At 37.2% G+C, this 16,115-nt stretch overlaps 1 non-coding gene across 1 annotated transcript; it reads left to right on the top strand.

Annotated features, from left to right (window-relative positions):
* The first annotated feature begins 11,342 nt into the window (after positions 1-11,342).
* On the top strand, positions 11,343-11,449 carry LOC143853563 (small nucleolar RNA R71). Its single transcript, XR_013237180.1, has one exon. It is a non-coding gene; the product is annotated as a small nucleolar RNA R71 (small nucleolar RNA).
* The last annotated feature ends 4,666 nt before the right edge of the window (positions 11,450-16,115 follow it).

Genomic DNA, 16,115 nt, shown 5'->3' with positions numbered 1-16,115 from the left:
GGCGGAAACTACTACGGTGGGTGCTTTGGCATCCATCAATTTTGAGGATGATTGGATTGTCGATTCTGGTTGTGGGCATCATCTTACTGGCGATAAATCCAAATTCTCAAAGTTCTGAAAATATGAAGGCAACGATGCTATTATCACGGCGGACAACACTATACACCCGGTAGAGAAAGAAGAGGTTATTACCATTGGTGGTGCACATGAGGATCCTATTACACTTAAGAGTGTGTTTCATGTTCTCGGTATGAAGAAGAATATTTTCTCGGTCGCAAATGTGGTTGATGCGGGAAATTATGTTTTGTTCGGGCCTAACGAGGTGAAATTTCTTCGGAATATTTCAAGCTTGAAGGCGGATGTTGTCTATTCCGGTAAGAGAGTTAAAGATTTATTTGTTTTATCGGCTTCAACTTTGTATGTTGATAAAATGAGTACAAATGATGGCGCTTCAATTTGGCATGCTAGATTGGGTCATATTAGCATGGATAAATTGAAGGTCATGGTGATAAAGAATCTAGTGAATGGGGTTCAGTGACTCATCAACATAAGGTTTTCTCCCGAATTAGCATTGTTTTCTACCACCAACATAAGGTTGAGAACCTTATGTTGGTGATAGACGAGCCATATTTTTCTTGTTTAGCACATGCCATACCTTCCGCCCATACTCATAAGGAGACTTGAAAAGCCCATTTGATCCAATTGAGTTGAGTCACTCGGCTGACGAGGCAAGTCCTTGGTAAGTTTGTTAAAGTATAAATGATTAAATAATGCCATCTCCAACGGCTTAAGTTTTTGGAGTAATTGGTCGTTTAACATGTTATCTAAGCAAACGTATTGGATTCAAAACTCCTTGATATTAAAAATCGACATGCAATGCCCAACTCAAAAAGAGGGGCCACATGTGCCACATGTAGGCTAACCCTAAGAAAAAAGGGCCACACTTGAGGGTGAGGGTAATGTGGAGTGTAGAATTATAAAAAAGATTAAATAGCACCATCTGCAATAGCTTAAGCTTTTGGAGTAATTGGTTGTTTGAAAAGGTCCGAGTTTCTAAATAGCACCATGAACTGATGATTTTGGGTGATACAGGATCTATTCATTGCCGGAATCGATACATCTTCATCTTCGCTGGTATGGACGATGGCAGAGCTCATAAGGAACCCAAGAGCGATGAAGATAGCACAAGATGAAGTGAGAAGGATTATCGGCACGAAAGAAATGGTTCAAGAAAGCGATCTTCACCAACTAAACTACTTACAAGTAGTTGTTAAAGAATCCCTGAGATTGCATCCTCCAGCTCCTTTACTATTACCAAGGGAAACAACGGAGAAGTGCATCGTTGGAGGATACGAGATTCCTGTAAAAACGAGGGTATTGGTTAATGCAACGACCATCGGTATGGATAGGAAATATTGGGAGAGCCCTGAAGAGTTTTTGCCAGAGAGATTTATAGACAATCCAATAGATTACAGAGGACAAGATTTCGAGTTCATACCATTTGGGATTGGGAGGAGGGGCTGCCTAGGGCTCCAGTTTGCAATACCTGTAATTGAACTGGCCCTGGCAAATCTTCTGCACTGTTTCGACTGGGAGTTGCTGCAGAAAGTTAAAAGGGAGGATGTGAATATGACCGAGGCAGTAGGGATCACAATTCACAAAAAAATTCCTCTCTTTCTAGTACCCACTTTCAAGGCTATTAATGCCTAAGCAAGTGCTTGTACTTGCTGCCTCTATCTGTATGAAATAAGATATTGCTAGACCTTGCATAAGAAAAATAATGAAATAATGTGACAAAAGGAAGTCTAATTACCTTCTTTTTCCTTTTATTTGAGTAAATTACAGGAAATTACACAAGGTATTATCAATTTAGAGAGGAGAGCTCCATCTCATTTGAAACTCTAATGGACCTCGGCTTCATATCCGACAAAGTTTTTGCCTCCTCCGATTCCAGCCTGAGGGATGATTACTACATATTAGAATAAATAAAAATTCTAAAATCAGATCTACATGTCCTTGAGACAACTTAAAGTCACAGAAAGCATAATTAACTAAAAATGCATGGTACATTATGACACTGTCTGAAAAGTTTTCATAGCTTCTTAGTATCCATAGCATGCAGTTAAATTAACGTCTATACTGGTAAAGTGAAGTTAAAGTGATGTCTTCATTCCTAAATATGGGATAGTGGGACCCTGCTATATTATCCCAAGACTAACCCGTACAGGTGTGGCACTTTGGCTTAAAGTCTTGGGTATGCTCCCCAGAGACAAGAGTTCTGTTAGAGATATTAAATAACCACAAGTGCACGGATAGTGTAAATACGGGTCGAACTCAGGGAAGAGAAATCTAGTTGTCAATCCTATTCTTGTACCGATTAGAATACTAGCTATGATATAATGTTGCCTGGAATGGACTCAGGATTTTCGTGGACTTGACCTCGGAGCCAACACTATATTTAAGCGTATATTCTAAGCAATCTAACAATCAAATTTAACTAAGATCCTAATTTAGGCAAAGTGTACCAAGGTTCTAATGATCTCTTTTAACTACTTATCTAATTTAATTAGAAAACCAAAATTCTTAGGGCCTAAGTTAATTGGAAAATTGCAAAAGTAATTTGGAATAGTGTAAAAACCTTAATTCAATATAAAAGATTACTTAGGATTAGAATCCACCATGGGTTTGAATTAGATTGATTAATTAAAACAACTCTTGAATTGGGTTGAAAATTCGATTAACTAGTCAATAAGGAATAAGATCAAAGGGATGTCATTCCTTATAAGTAATTAATCAAATTCACTCTCCAATTTACATTGATTATATAGAACTTTGTATTTGTTAATCAACAATCATTCATACGAAAGGGGAAAGCCAATGGCATGAATGATTGGGATTTTCCAAACACTAAATCCTATACAATTTTTTAATTGAGTAAATTGATTTAATTATAAGTATTTCTCCTTCCCCATGGCTTCAACTAAACCCTAAGTAATTAGGATTTAGTTATTCATGAAGAACTGAAAAAAATAAAAAAAATAAAAGAGATAGATGGGACAAGAATTGCCATATAGAACTTGAAAAGAAATGAAACAAAAGCAAATTACTTCTTCACTAACTTGAATTTAAACAAAATTACATCAAATTGAACTTAAAATAAATAACAAAATTTAAATAAAACTTAGTCTTTTTCTCCTCCAACTTTGGTGTCACCTTGGAATGAACGGTGGATGATTGATCCTTGGTTGAGTAGAAAAGAAAAAGAGCATGAAAAAGAACAAGAAAACCTAAGAGAGAGAGAGAGCTTGAGAATGGTGGAGAAGTAGAGAGAAAGAGTACAAGAGTGAGAGTAATGTCTTTTTTTCTTTTTTTATTTGTAGCTTTTTTCCCCTTCTAATTTCAACCCCCAAAGAAGTTCACAAACTTGGCAAGTGTCTTTCATTTTTGGAAAATCACCACCTGTAGTTGGAATTTTTTTGAAATTGCAGTATTTGTTGGTAATTGTACCAACTTTGTCTTCTTTTCTTTGAAATTTCAGCAACTTGGCACTCATGTTTTGGTAAGTTGTATGTTCCTTTTTAAATTTTCAACGTCGGAGAGTGGATGGAATTTTGCTACAACACAAAATAAATATATTAATACATTACCAAAAGTTATGAGAGTAATAAAATAGCAAATGGGATCCACTTTCTATGATAGATAATTGCAATTTATAAACCTACTATTCTTTCTACAAACCCAAAACGTAGTAGCAAGCCAAGTTAGCAAGTGGGTCCCATTTATATATGGAATAACAATTATAAAATGGTATTTTCTAACAAAAACGTGAGAGGGCTGCTGTTTTGTTTTGGAAACATGGGACCCACTTATATATTGCCTCAAAACTTGCAAACTGACATAGGCATGCATTGCTGGACGTGAATGAGCATGTATGGTAGAATGGCAAGATGTCATTTATGTTAAAATTCTATAAAAAAAATCCTTGCTGTCACTGTCCATTTTAATATGCCATTCTCTTTCTTGCTTACCACGCATGCACATGTATGTTAACTTTCTAATTCATCATCCAATCCATGCAAAGAAAGAAACCAACAGATCTAAAAATAATTTTTTACTCATGTAATTCACGCCAAAATGGGTGGCCATATATGGGTGGGACCCACTCATATATTGGACGAAAATTCTACTCCAAAGAGATGTAATTCACTTAACTGGGCCCACTTTAAAATAAGAAAGAGAGTGAGAAGTGGACATCATGGGATAATCCAAACCGTTCATTTTATGGGGTACAAACCGTCCACTTAAATGGCCTTGCCTCTTTTTCCACTCCCACAAGTTGATCTAAACCGTCCACTTAAATGGGCCATGGTGTACTTTGGTTGCACCCAAAATTAAAATGATCTAGACCACACCATGATAGATCTAAACCGTTCACTTGATTAGGCCTCGATGTAAATCCTCTATGCGTAATCCAAGCTGTCCGTTGTGTGGGCTGTTCCAAATTTATCCCCAAAATTGATCTTGACAGTTAACTTATCAGACCACAATGTAGGAGGGTCATATCCTAAATGATGATCCGAACCATCTATGAGGTGGGTCTTCATAAATGGGGACAGACAATCCCACTTGTGCTCACACAGTGTGGTGCGCCCAAAAATCATTTCTATAGGATGAACCTAACTGTCCATTTGAACCGGCCACAATGTAAATTGGTTGGGCTCTCTCAATTATTTCCCATAAGATGGACCCAACTGTCTATTTGGTGGGCTCAACAAAGTAAGTAGGTGGCACCTCAAACCCTCTTCATAGAATAATCTGAACCATTCATTTCTTCAGCCAGTGCATCACTAAGTTGCTCCAAATTATCTTTTTCATTGAATGATCTTGATCGTACATTTGATAGGCTTGACTCCCTTTATTGGGCTGCAATATTGTGAATTGTTCCCAAATACTTTCTTTTATGGGCTGATCCTAGCTCTTCATTTAGTGGGTTATAATTTCTCAAAGGGATGATCTTGGCCATTGATGCTATTTCCTTGGAATTTCATTATTTTAGCTCCATTTTCCTTGAAAAGTCCGAAATAACCCTGAAACATCAAAAACAAGGAAAACACATCAAATAGCACTGCTCTAAAAGTAAAAAGATAATCATTTCCTACCTACAATTCACACATAAATGTGCTCATCAGATTCCCCCATACTTGAGATTTGCTTGTCCTCAAGCAAACAAGAAGAAAATAAAGAAAAATAGGAACAAAATAAAATCCTAACTCACTTTCGTAGGAATCACGATTGCACTTAGCACGTGCAACAAGCCTTTAAACCCCTAGGTTACCCTAATGGATGAGTTGTGTCTCGTGAGTGTTTGCAGTGAATATGCACACAAAATTCTGAAAATAAACTTTTCTTTTCAAATCCCACTATGGAGTAAAGCCAAAAATTTCTAATCCTGTTTCTTTGATAAATTGCTCAAAATAGACGAACAAGAATACCCCCATACTAAAACTTTGCATCCTATCCCAAGTTGGAAAAATTAGAAAAATATTTTAATCAAGGAATCCTCTTTTGAATTTGTCCTCCTCTTCTCCCTTAAATTTGCTTCTAGTGTAATCATACCATAATAGAAATTTGATTCGGAAACTTCGTAGAAAATTTGCAAATTTATATGGCCCACCATACTTTTCACTTTTCCCATACTTTCTTATAATAGAACTCACTTTTTGTAATCATCTACCGCTTTTGGCGTGAATGACATGCAGGGCATGCACCAGACACCCAGGCTACTAAGCAGTGTCCGACTAATCTTTTGATTTGCATATATCATAGACATTGATGCATATGAGTTCAAGTTTTACCTTTGATTATGTGAAATGCTTTGATTTATTAAGCTTTCTAATTGACCCATGTATGGAGTTTTCAGTCAGTTGCTCTCAAGCCAGTTGGCTTTAAGGAACTGGGTATAAAACCCTTCAGACTTAATAGCTCAAGTAAAAAATGCTACAAATCAAAACTATAATTAAGAAGCCAACTTTCTAAAAATAATTCTTTCTTTTTTTTGTTTCAACCTTTCTTTCCTTTTTAACCATACCATATAAAAAGCAAGTTTCTATTTCTATTTCTTATTCAAATTCTTTTTAAAAGAAAGATTCCAAAAGAAAACAAAACTAAGAAAAAAAAGTATTCTTTTTAATTTTTTCAGATTCCAAAATTAAAATATCCACTAACTTTATTTCTTAAAATAGGAAAACAACTTTCTTTCTAAGAATACCAAGTTCTTTTTAATTTGAGAGAAATACCAAAAACGAAAGGAAAAGAAACTTTCTAACTTTAAATTATAGAAAAGACTAGAGAAGGAAAGTTTCTAAAAGCTACCCCCCATACTTGAATTATGCATTGTCCTCAATGCGTTAAAAATAGAAAGAAAAATATGAGGACTAAACATAGAAAGGAGGGTACGTACCGTATTTGTTTAGGCATGATTCGAATAGGAAGGTTCATGGAGATTCATGACCTCTTCCATATCCGGCTTTGACAACTCAATAAACGGCTTTAATCTTTGACCATTAACTTTAAAAATCTCACCATTGCTGGGATTTAGAACCTCGACCGCACCATGGGAAAAATCTTTGTTAACCACATATGGTCCATCCCAACGGGACCTTAACTTACCTGGAAAGATATGCAATCTTGAATTGTAGAGAAGCACTTTTTCGCCCTCTTGAAACGATTTTCTCAAAATATGTTTGTCATGAAAAGCTTTTGTCTTCTCTTTATAGATCTTTCCATTCTCGTACGCTTCATTGCGCAACTCCTCCAATTCAGAAAGTTGTAATCGCCTTTGAACACCTACAGAAGACAAATCAAAGTTTAGTTTCTTAATAGCCCAAAAAGCTTTATGGTCCAATTCAACCGGGAGGTGACAAGCTTTGCCATACACAAGGCGGTAAGGAGACTGACCAAGATCAGTCTTGAATGCCGTCCTATGAGCCCACAAGGCATCCATTAATCTAATGGACCAATCTTTGATGTTTGGATTCACTGTCTTCTCCAAAATTTGCTTAATTTGCCTATTTGAAACCTCTCCTTGACCACTCGTTTGAGGATGATAAGGGGTGGCCAACTTACTAGTAATACCATATTTCTTCATAAGAGCTTCAAACGGTCTATTACAAAAGTGTTTACCCCTATCACTAATGATTGCACGAAGTGTACCGAAGCGCGAAAAAATGTTTTCTTGAAGAAACTTTACCACCACCTTGTGGTCATTGGATTTCCAAGCAATGGCTTCAATCCATTTTGACACGTAATCTACACCTAACAAATTATACGAGTTTTCAAAAGAGTTGGGAAACGGACCCATAAAATCAATACCCCACACATCGAAGATTTCTACCACTAAGATCGGGTTGAGAGGCATCATATTTCGCTTTGTAACTCTTCCTAACGACTGACAAGATCTACATGCCTTACAAAAATCAAAAGCATCCCTAAAAATACTTGGCCAATAGAAACCACATTGTAAAACTTTGTGCGCGGTTTTCTTTGCACTAAAGTAGCCACCACAGGCTTGATCATGGCAAAAAGATAGAATCGATTGGTGCTCATAATCGGGCACACATCATCGGACAATCTGATCCGAACAAGTTTTGAACAAATAGGGATCTTCCCAAAAGAAATACTTTACCTGTGAGTGAAACCAGTATTTGTCTTGGTTGGACCAATGATCCGGTGTAGCACCTGTAACCAAGTAATTCACAATATCCGCATACCATGGCTCACTAGAAATAGCAAATAATTGCTCATAAGGGAAGTTTTCATTAATTGGACATTCGTCATTCTTTGCATTAGGAAGTCTAGACAAGTGATCAGCAACCAAGTTTTCCGTACCCTTTTTATCTCTAATCTCCAAATTAAACTCTTGAAGAAGTAAAACTCACAGAATGAGGCGACCTTTAGTATCCTTCTTTCCAACAAGATACTTGATTGCCGAATGGTCGGTATAAATTATCACATGCGATCCAATCAAGTAGGACCGAAACTTCTCTAATGCAAACACAACCGCTAGAAATTCTTTCTCGGTAGTGGTGTAGTTGAGTTGTGCATCATTGAGAGTCCTACTTGCATAATAGATTACATGCGGTAATTTATTGAATCTTTGACCCAACACGGCTCCTATTGCAAAGTCGGAAGCATCACACATAATTTCAAACGGTTCGGTCCAATTAGGTGCTTGAATGATGGGAGCCGCAGTTAGCTCTTTTTTCAAACACTCAAAAGAATTGAAGCATTCTTTGGAAAACTCAAATTTTTGATCTTTTGCTAACAAGTTGGTTAGAGGCCTAGCAATTTTAGAAAAATCTTTTATAAAACGCCGGTAAAAGCCCGCATGGCCCAAAAATGATCGAATATCATTCACACTTTTGGGCGGTGGAAGATGGACAATGAGATCCACCTTGGCTTTATCAACCTTAATTCCCTCTTTAGAAATCACATGTCCTAGAATGATGCCCTCTTTTACCATAAAATGACACTTTTCCCAATTGAGGACAAGGTTCTTATCTCTACTCCTTTCTAAGACCAATTTTAAGTGATGTAAACATTCGGCATAGGTGGAGCCATGAATAGAAAAATTATCCATAAAAACCTCTAAGAAGGTCTCCACCATATCAGAAAAGATACTCATCACTCATCATGATCTTTGAAAAGTTGTCGGTGCATTGCATAACCCAAAAGGCATGCGTATATAAGCAAACGTTCCAAATGGGCATGTGAATGTCGTTTTCTCTTGATCTTCAGGAGCTATGGGAATTTGGTTGTAACCGGAATATCCATCAAGAAAGCAATAATACTCATGACCCGCTATCCTTTCTAACATTTGATCAATAAAAGGCAAAGGAAAGTGATCCTTCCAAGTAGCGACATTAAGCTTTCGGTAGTCAATACAAACCCGCCACCCTGTTTGAATACGAGTAGGAATAAGTTCATTGGTGGCGGATTGTATAACGGTAACTCTCGACTTTTTAGGCACTACTTGGACAGGACTCACCCATTGGCTATCCGAGATGGGATAAATGATCCCATTATCTAACCATTTTAAAATTTCTTTTTGGATGGCTTCCTTCATCACAGGATTAGCCCTTCTTTGATGTTCCCTTGAAGGTTTAGCACCATCGATGAGATGAATGTGATGTTGCACAATCGAATGGCTAATTCCTTTGATGTCGGCCATTGTCCAAGCTATGGCTTCCTTGTTATCTTTTAGCAATTTAATGAGTTCCTCTTCTTGAGTGGAGGTTAGGTCCGCAGCAATTATTACAGGCAAAGTACAATTATCACCCAAAAATGCATAACGTAAATGAGAAGGCAAGGGCTTCAACTCCAACTGTGGCGCTTCTTCGATTGATGTCTTTGGAAGAGATGTTGCGAGTGGTCCAACAGGCTCCACGTTTTGGATGACAAAAGCTTTTGAAAAGAAATCATCTCCATCATTTCCTAGTTCGTCCAAGCATTCTTGGAATCCTGCATCAAAATCAATTTCAAAATTTGAAACAATATCGTCAGGAAAGGAATGCAACATATTGATTTCTTCATGAAAATTTGGTTGCTTACCCAATCTAAAGACATTAAAATCAACCGATGTGTTTCCAAAAGACAATTTCATTAATCCATTTCTACAATTAATTAGAGCGTTGCTAGTGGCAAGGAACGGCCTACCAAGGATGATAGGAATTTGATCCTTAATATTAGCAACAGGCTCGGTATCTAACACAACAAAATCTACGGGAAATAAAAAATCACCTACTTTAACTAACACATCCTCAACCATTCCTTTATGTGTTTTAATTGATCTATCCGCCAATTGAAGAGTGATGGTGGTTAGTTTGAGGTCTCCTAATCCTAGTTGCTTAAATACAGAAAAAGGCAAGAGATTTACACTTGCACCCAAATCCAAAAGAGCATGTTCAATATTTGTGTTACCAATAGTGTAAGAAATAGTAGGACATCCTGGATCCTTATACTTAGCCACCATTTGTTGAGACAAGATAAAACTTATATTTGCGGCCAAGAAAGCTTTCTTGGGCACATTAGTTGTGCGCTTTTGTGTGCACAAATCTTTCAACACTTTGGCATAAGTAGGAACCTGAGAAATCGCATCTAATAAAGGAATGTTAATTTGCACTTGTTTAAACACATTTAAAATTTTATCCATGGCATCCACCTTCTTATTATTAGCAAGTCTCCTTGGAAAATGAGCTTTAGGCACATACTCATTTTCAGGTGGAGAAACAGCCTGCTCTTCACTTACATGTTTGGGTTCCGCAATCGAGCCTGTTGGAGGGGAGTCTTTTCTTACCTCTTTGGATGTATCTTGTATATCTATAGAAGGTTCAGATCTGACCTTCTCCTTGTGGTAATCTCTACCACTCCTGAAAGCATATATGGAATTACATTCGTTGGAGGGCTCTTGCGGCGGCAAAATTGGTTGAATGGCATTCAATTGATTTGGCGGTACCTCTTGATGCACATTCATATTCACGTTCCTTGGATTAGGAACGGGTTGACTTGGCATCTTCCCCTTTTCCCTCTCATGCAACGCCATGGCAAGTTGGGAGATTTGCTTCTCCATGTTGTGTTGGCTTGTCATGAAAGTGCTAGTGAGAAGTTCTATGCTTTTTTTTAAGGAAGTTATGCGTGCCGACTCTCCTTGTTTTTGAAAACCCGGCGGTTGCTGATTTGAAACATTATTAATCATGGGATTTTGAAAAGTAGAAGGGGAAGGGGGTGGCCGAACAAAAGTGGGAGGGAAGGTGGGCCTAGGTTGGCCGAATTGGCCTTGGCCTTGGAAATTAGATGTCCCACTTTGACTCTATGAAAAGTTGGGATGATTTCTCCATCCCAGATTATAAGTGCTAGAATAAGGATTATTAGCATAAAGAGTACTCACATTCTCATTAGAATTACCAAATTTAGCAAGAGTTGGATACTCTTCCATGACATGGTCCGTGGCTTAACACAAATTACACATGGAAACACTATGTGCAATTTGATTGACTTGTGAAGGTCCTTTAACAACTATTGCTTCTAGCCTTTTGATTAAGCTATCAAGATGGGCCTCTTTTGCCACGGCACCCTTTATTAGAAATTCCTTACTTGAAGTGGCTCTCTCACCGTCTTGAGTGGATTCCCACTCTCTTGTTTTTTTCACCAAATCAAGTAAGAAATTCCATACCGCGGCTTCATCCGTGAAAGATGTAAAACCGTTAGAACACATGGATTCAAGAAGTTGCTTTGTTTGGTAATCTATGCCCTCATAAACAATTTGGCATAAGTGCCACAAATCAATTCCATGGTGAGGACACTCTTGGAGTAGGTCTTTGAACCTCTCCATAAACTTAGAAAATGACTCTAATGGCTTTTGTTTGAATTGTAAAATATCGTTCCTAAGCTTATTAGTTTTATGTAATGGAAAAAACTTTTTTAGAAAAGCGACGGCGAACTCCTCCCACGTGGTGATGGAGTTCGTTGGTAAGCCATAGAGCCACTTTTTGGCTCCATCCTTGAGTGAAAACGTAATAAACCGCAACTTTACCGCATCATCGGTAAGTTGTTGCAACTTAATCAAAGCACATACATCTTCAAACTCACGCAAAAATAAATAAGCATCCTCCGAAGGGAGGCCATGAAAATGAGGAAGCAAAGAGATAAATTGCGATTTTAGCTCAAAATTATTGCCCTGTACAATCGGCAATTTAATGCAAGAAGGTTGTGCGGTTCGGGCCGGATAGAAGCGATCACGCAAACTCTTGGGCGGCTCTTGTTCTTCCACCATGACTACTTGTTTTGGATTACGTGCGATGTCTTCCGCCGTCTCTAACCGGTTTGCTCTTTCTAGTCGATTTGCCGAGTTCCGCACCCAACTTGCACTCATAAACACAAGAAAACCAAGTAAGAGAGATGGATAGGCAAGAACCCAAAATTATAACTACACTAAAAATAACTACTAATCTAACACTTCGAATAATTAAGATTCTAACGCAACTCTCTTCCCCGAAACGGCGCCAAAAACTTGATTGAGAAATTAAATAACCGCAAGGGCACGGATCGTGTAAATACGGGTCGAACTCAGGGAAGAGAAATCTAGTTGTCAATCCTATTCTTGTACCGATTAGAATACTAGCTATGATATAATGTTGCCTAAAATGGACTCAGGATTTCCGTGGACTTGACCTCAGAGCCAACACTATATATAAGCGTATATTCTAATCAATCTAAGAATGAAATTTAACTAAAATCTTTTTGATTTAAAATCCTAATTTAGGCAAAGTGTACCAAGGTTCTAATGATCTCTTTTAACTACTTATCTAATTTAATTAGAAAACCAAAATTCTAAGGGCCTAAGTTACTTGGAAAATTGCAAAAGTAATTGGGAATAGTGTAAAAACCTTAATTCAATATAAAAGATTACTTAGGGTTAGAATCCACCATGGGTTCTAACCATGGTGGATTGATTAATTAAAATAACTCTTGAATTGGGTTGAAAATTTGATTAACTAGTCAATAAGGAATAAGATCAAAGGGATGTCATTCCTTATAAGTAATTAATCAAATCCACTCTCCAATTTACATTGATTATATAGAACTTCATATTTGTTAATCAACAATCATTCATACGAAAGGGAAAAGCCAATGGCATGAATAATTGGGATTTTTCAAACACAAAATCCTATACAATTTTTCAATTGAGTAAATTGATTTAATTATAAATATTTCTCCTTCCCCATGGCTTCAACTAAACCCTAAGTAATTAGGATTTAGTTATTCATGAAGAAGTGAAAAAAATAAAAAAAATAAAAGAGATAGATGGGAGAAGAATTGCCATATAGAACTTGAAAAGAAATGAAACAAAAGCAAATTACTTCTTCACTAACTTGAATTTAAACAAAATTACATCAAACTGAACTTAAAATAAATAACAAAATTTAAATAGAACTTAGTCTTTTTCTCCTCCAACTTTGGCCAAATCCTCCTCTTCAAGCTTTAGTGTCACCTTGGAATGAACGGTGGATGATTGATCCTTGGTTGAGAGTAGAAAAGAAAAAGAGCATGAAAAAGAACAAGAAAACCTAAGAGAGAGAGAGAGCTTGAGAATGGTGGAGAAGTACAGAAAAAGAGTACAAGAGTGAGAGTAATGTCTTCTTTTTTTTTTATTTGTAGCTTTCTTCCCCTTCTAATTTCAACCCCCAAAGAAGTTCACAAACTTGGCAAGTGTCTTTCATTTTTGGAAAATCACCACCTGTAGTTGGAAGTTTTTGAAATTGCAGTATTTGTTGGTAATTGCACCAACTTTGTCTTCTTTCTTTGAAATTTCAGCAACTTGGCACTCTTGTTTTGGTAAGTTGTCTGTTCCTCGGAGAGTGGATGGAATTTTGCTACAAGACAAAAGAAATATATTAATAAATTACCAAAAGTTATGAGAGTAATAAAATAACAAATGGGATCCACTTTCTATGATAGATAATTGCAATTTATAAACCTACTATTCTTTCTACAAACCCAAAACGTAGGAGCAAGCCAAGTTAGCAAGTGGGTCCCATTTATATATGGAATAACAATTATAAAATGCTATTTTCTAACAAAAACGTGAGAGGGCTGCTGTTCTTTGTTTTGGAAACATGGGACCCACTTATATATTGCCTCAAAACTTGCAAACTGACATAGGCATGCATTGTTGGACGTGAATGAGCATGTATGTTAGAATGGTAAGATGTCATTTATGTTAAAATTCTATAAAACAAATCCTTGCTGTCACTGTCCATTTTAATATGCCATTCTCTTTCTTGCTTACCACGCATGCACATGTATGTTAACTTTCTAATTCATCATCCAATCCATGCAAAGAAAGAAACCAACAGATCTAAAAATAATTATTTACTCATGTAATTCACGCCAAAATGGGTGGCCATATATGGGTGGCCATATATGGGTGGGACCCACTCATATGTTGGACGAAAATTCTACTCCAAAGAGATGTAATTCACTTAACTGGGCCCACTTTCAAATAAGAAAGAGAGTGAGAAGTGGACATCATGGGATAATCCAAACCGTTCATTTTATAGGGTACAAACCGTCCACTTAAATGGCCTTGCCTCTTTTTCCACTCCCACAAGTTGCTCTAAACCGTCCACTTAAATGGGCCATGGTGTACTTTGGTTGCACCCAAAATTAAAATGATCTAGACCACACCATGATAGATCTAAACCGTTCACTTGATTAGGCCTCGATGTAAATCCTCTATGCGTAATCCAAGCTGTCCGTTGTGTGGGCTGTTCCAAATTAATCCCCAAAATTGATCTTGACAGTTCACTTATCAGACCACAATGTAGGAGGGTCATATCCTAAATGATGATCCGAACCATCTATGACGTGGGTCTACATAAATGGGGACAGACAGTCCCAATTGTGCTCACTTAGTGTGGTGCGCCCAAAAATCATTTCTATGGGATGAACCTAACTGTCCATTTGAACCGACCACAATGTAAATTGGTTGGGCTCTCTCAATTATTTCCCATAAGATGGACCCAACTGTCTATTTGGTGGGCTCAACAAAGTAAGTAGGTGGCACCTCAAACCCTCTTCATAGAATAATCTGAACCATTCCTTTGTTCAGCCAGTGCATCACTTAAGTTGCTCCAAATTATCTTTTTCATTGAATGATCTTGATCATACATTTGATAGGCTTGACTCCCGTTATTGGGCTGCAATATTGTGAATTGTTTCCAAATACTTTCTTCCATGGGCTGATCCTAGCTCTTCATTTAGTGGGTTATAATTTCTCAAAGGGATGATCTTGGCCATTGATGCTATTTCCTTGGAATTTCATTGTTTTAGGTCCATTTTCCTTGAAAAGTCCGAAATAACCCTGAAACATCAAAAACAAGGAAAACACATCAAAAAGCACTGCTCTAAAAGTAAAAAGATAATCATTTCCTACCTACAATTCACACATAAATGTGCTCATCAAGTTCGAATCCCCCTGGGCTGGCCCGATGCGCGTGGTTTATGGGTGATTGCGCGCATCCGGAGGGAATTAGTCCCACTCTACAAAGTTGGGTGGGGACACCCTACGTCATCAAAACAAATATAAATAAATAAATAAAAAAAAATTTTTGAGGGTTAGAGGACCACGAAAGAACGCCTGCAGAACTGTCCAATTCGAGTGTACAGTACGCCTAAATAAAGCTACCGGGGTTTGTCACTACAAGAAATCCTTCCTCTGTTTCTTCCTAAATGGATCATTTGATGGGTTTTAGATTCCATCGGTGTTTGAAAGGTAATTTCTGCTGGTACATAAGGTGATAGAATAAGATAACAAGAGGGTACAACATTCCAGGAAGTGAATGGTAAAGAAAAACTGTAAACTTATTACGTTGAAGTTAAAGATTGCCCCTCTTCAGATTTTTGAACATAAGTAACATTGGATCGAATAAATCACCTCAAAAACTCTACTTTTTGGTAATTTAGCATAAAATCACCAGGCTGCTCAATTTCTACATGGGTATAGGACAAAAAATTAGAAAAATCTAAAAGCCACTCTTCCAACTCCCATTTTCAAGCAAAGAATCTTAGAAAGATCTTCCTACATCAATTAGCGAAGTTGCTCATATGCTCTCTATTGTAGGTGGCCGTTGAAAAAATATAATAGGACAAAAGAAGAACAACTACGAAGAAAAATAAAGAAATATAAAAGAAATCCCCTTCCCTCTCTCCCCTCACGTCAAACATTGGCCATCACAAATATATATAAGTGTTACCATTAATAATGTATGTTTCACCTAGTTGCAGACCATAGTATCAAATATTTTTTAATGGAAAATACTATTAAAGTGGAAATACCGAGGTGGTCAAAAGTACAACAGAAGCAAAGAAATTAAGAGACAAACATCATCACTCTTAGTGGATAGAAAAGGATGAAACTAGGAAATCTTGAGTGAGATGGGGGGCAAATCAATGAGCTCCAATCCTTGCCTATTAACTCCATCCTGAGCAAGTTTGTCAGCTTTACTATTAGCAAACTTCCATGCGTGATGGAAACGCACCCTATGACCCTCAATGTG

This window comes from Tasmannia lanceolata, unplaced genomic scaffold (assembly GCF_043159265.1).
Source record: "Tasmannia lanceolata isolate RefF3 unplaced genomic scaffold, GAP_Taslan_0.1 ptg000019l, whole genome shotgun sequence".
Taxonomy (NCBI): Eukaryota; Viridiplantae; Streptophyta; class Magnoliopsida; order Canellales; family Winteraceae; genus Tasmannia; species Tasmannia lanceolata.
This window is presented reverse-complemented; position numbering and strand designations above follow the sequence as displayed.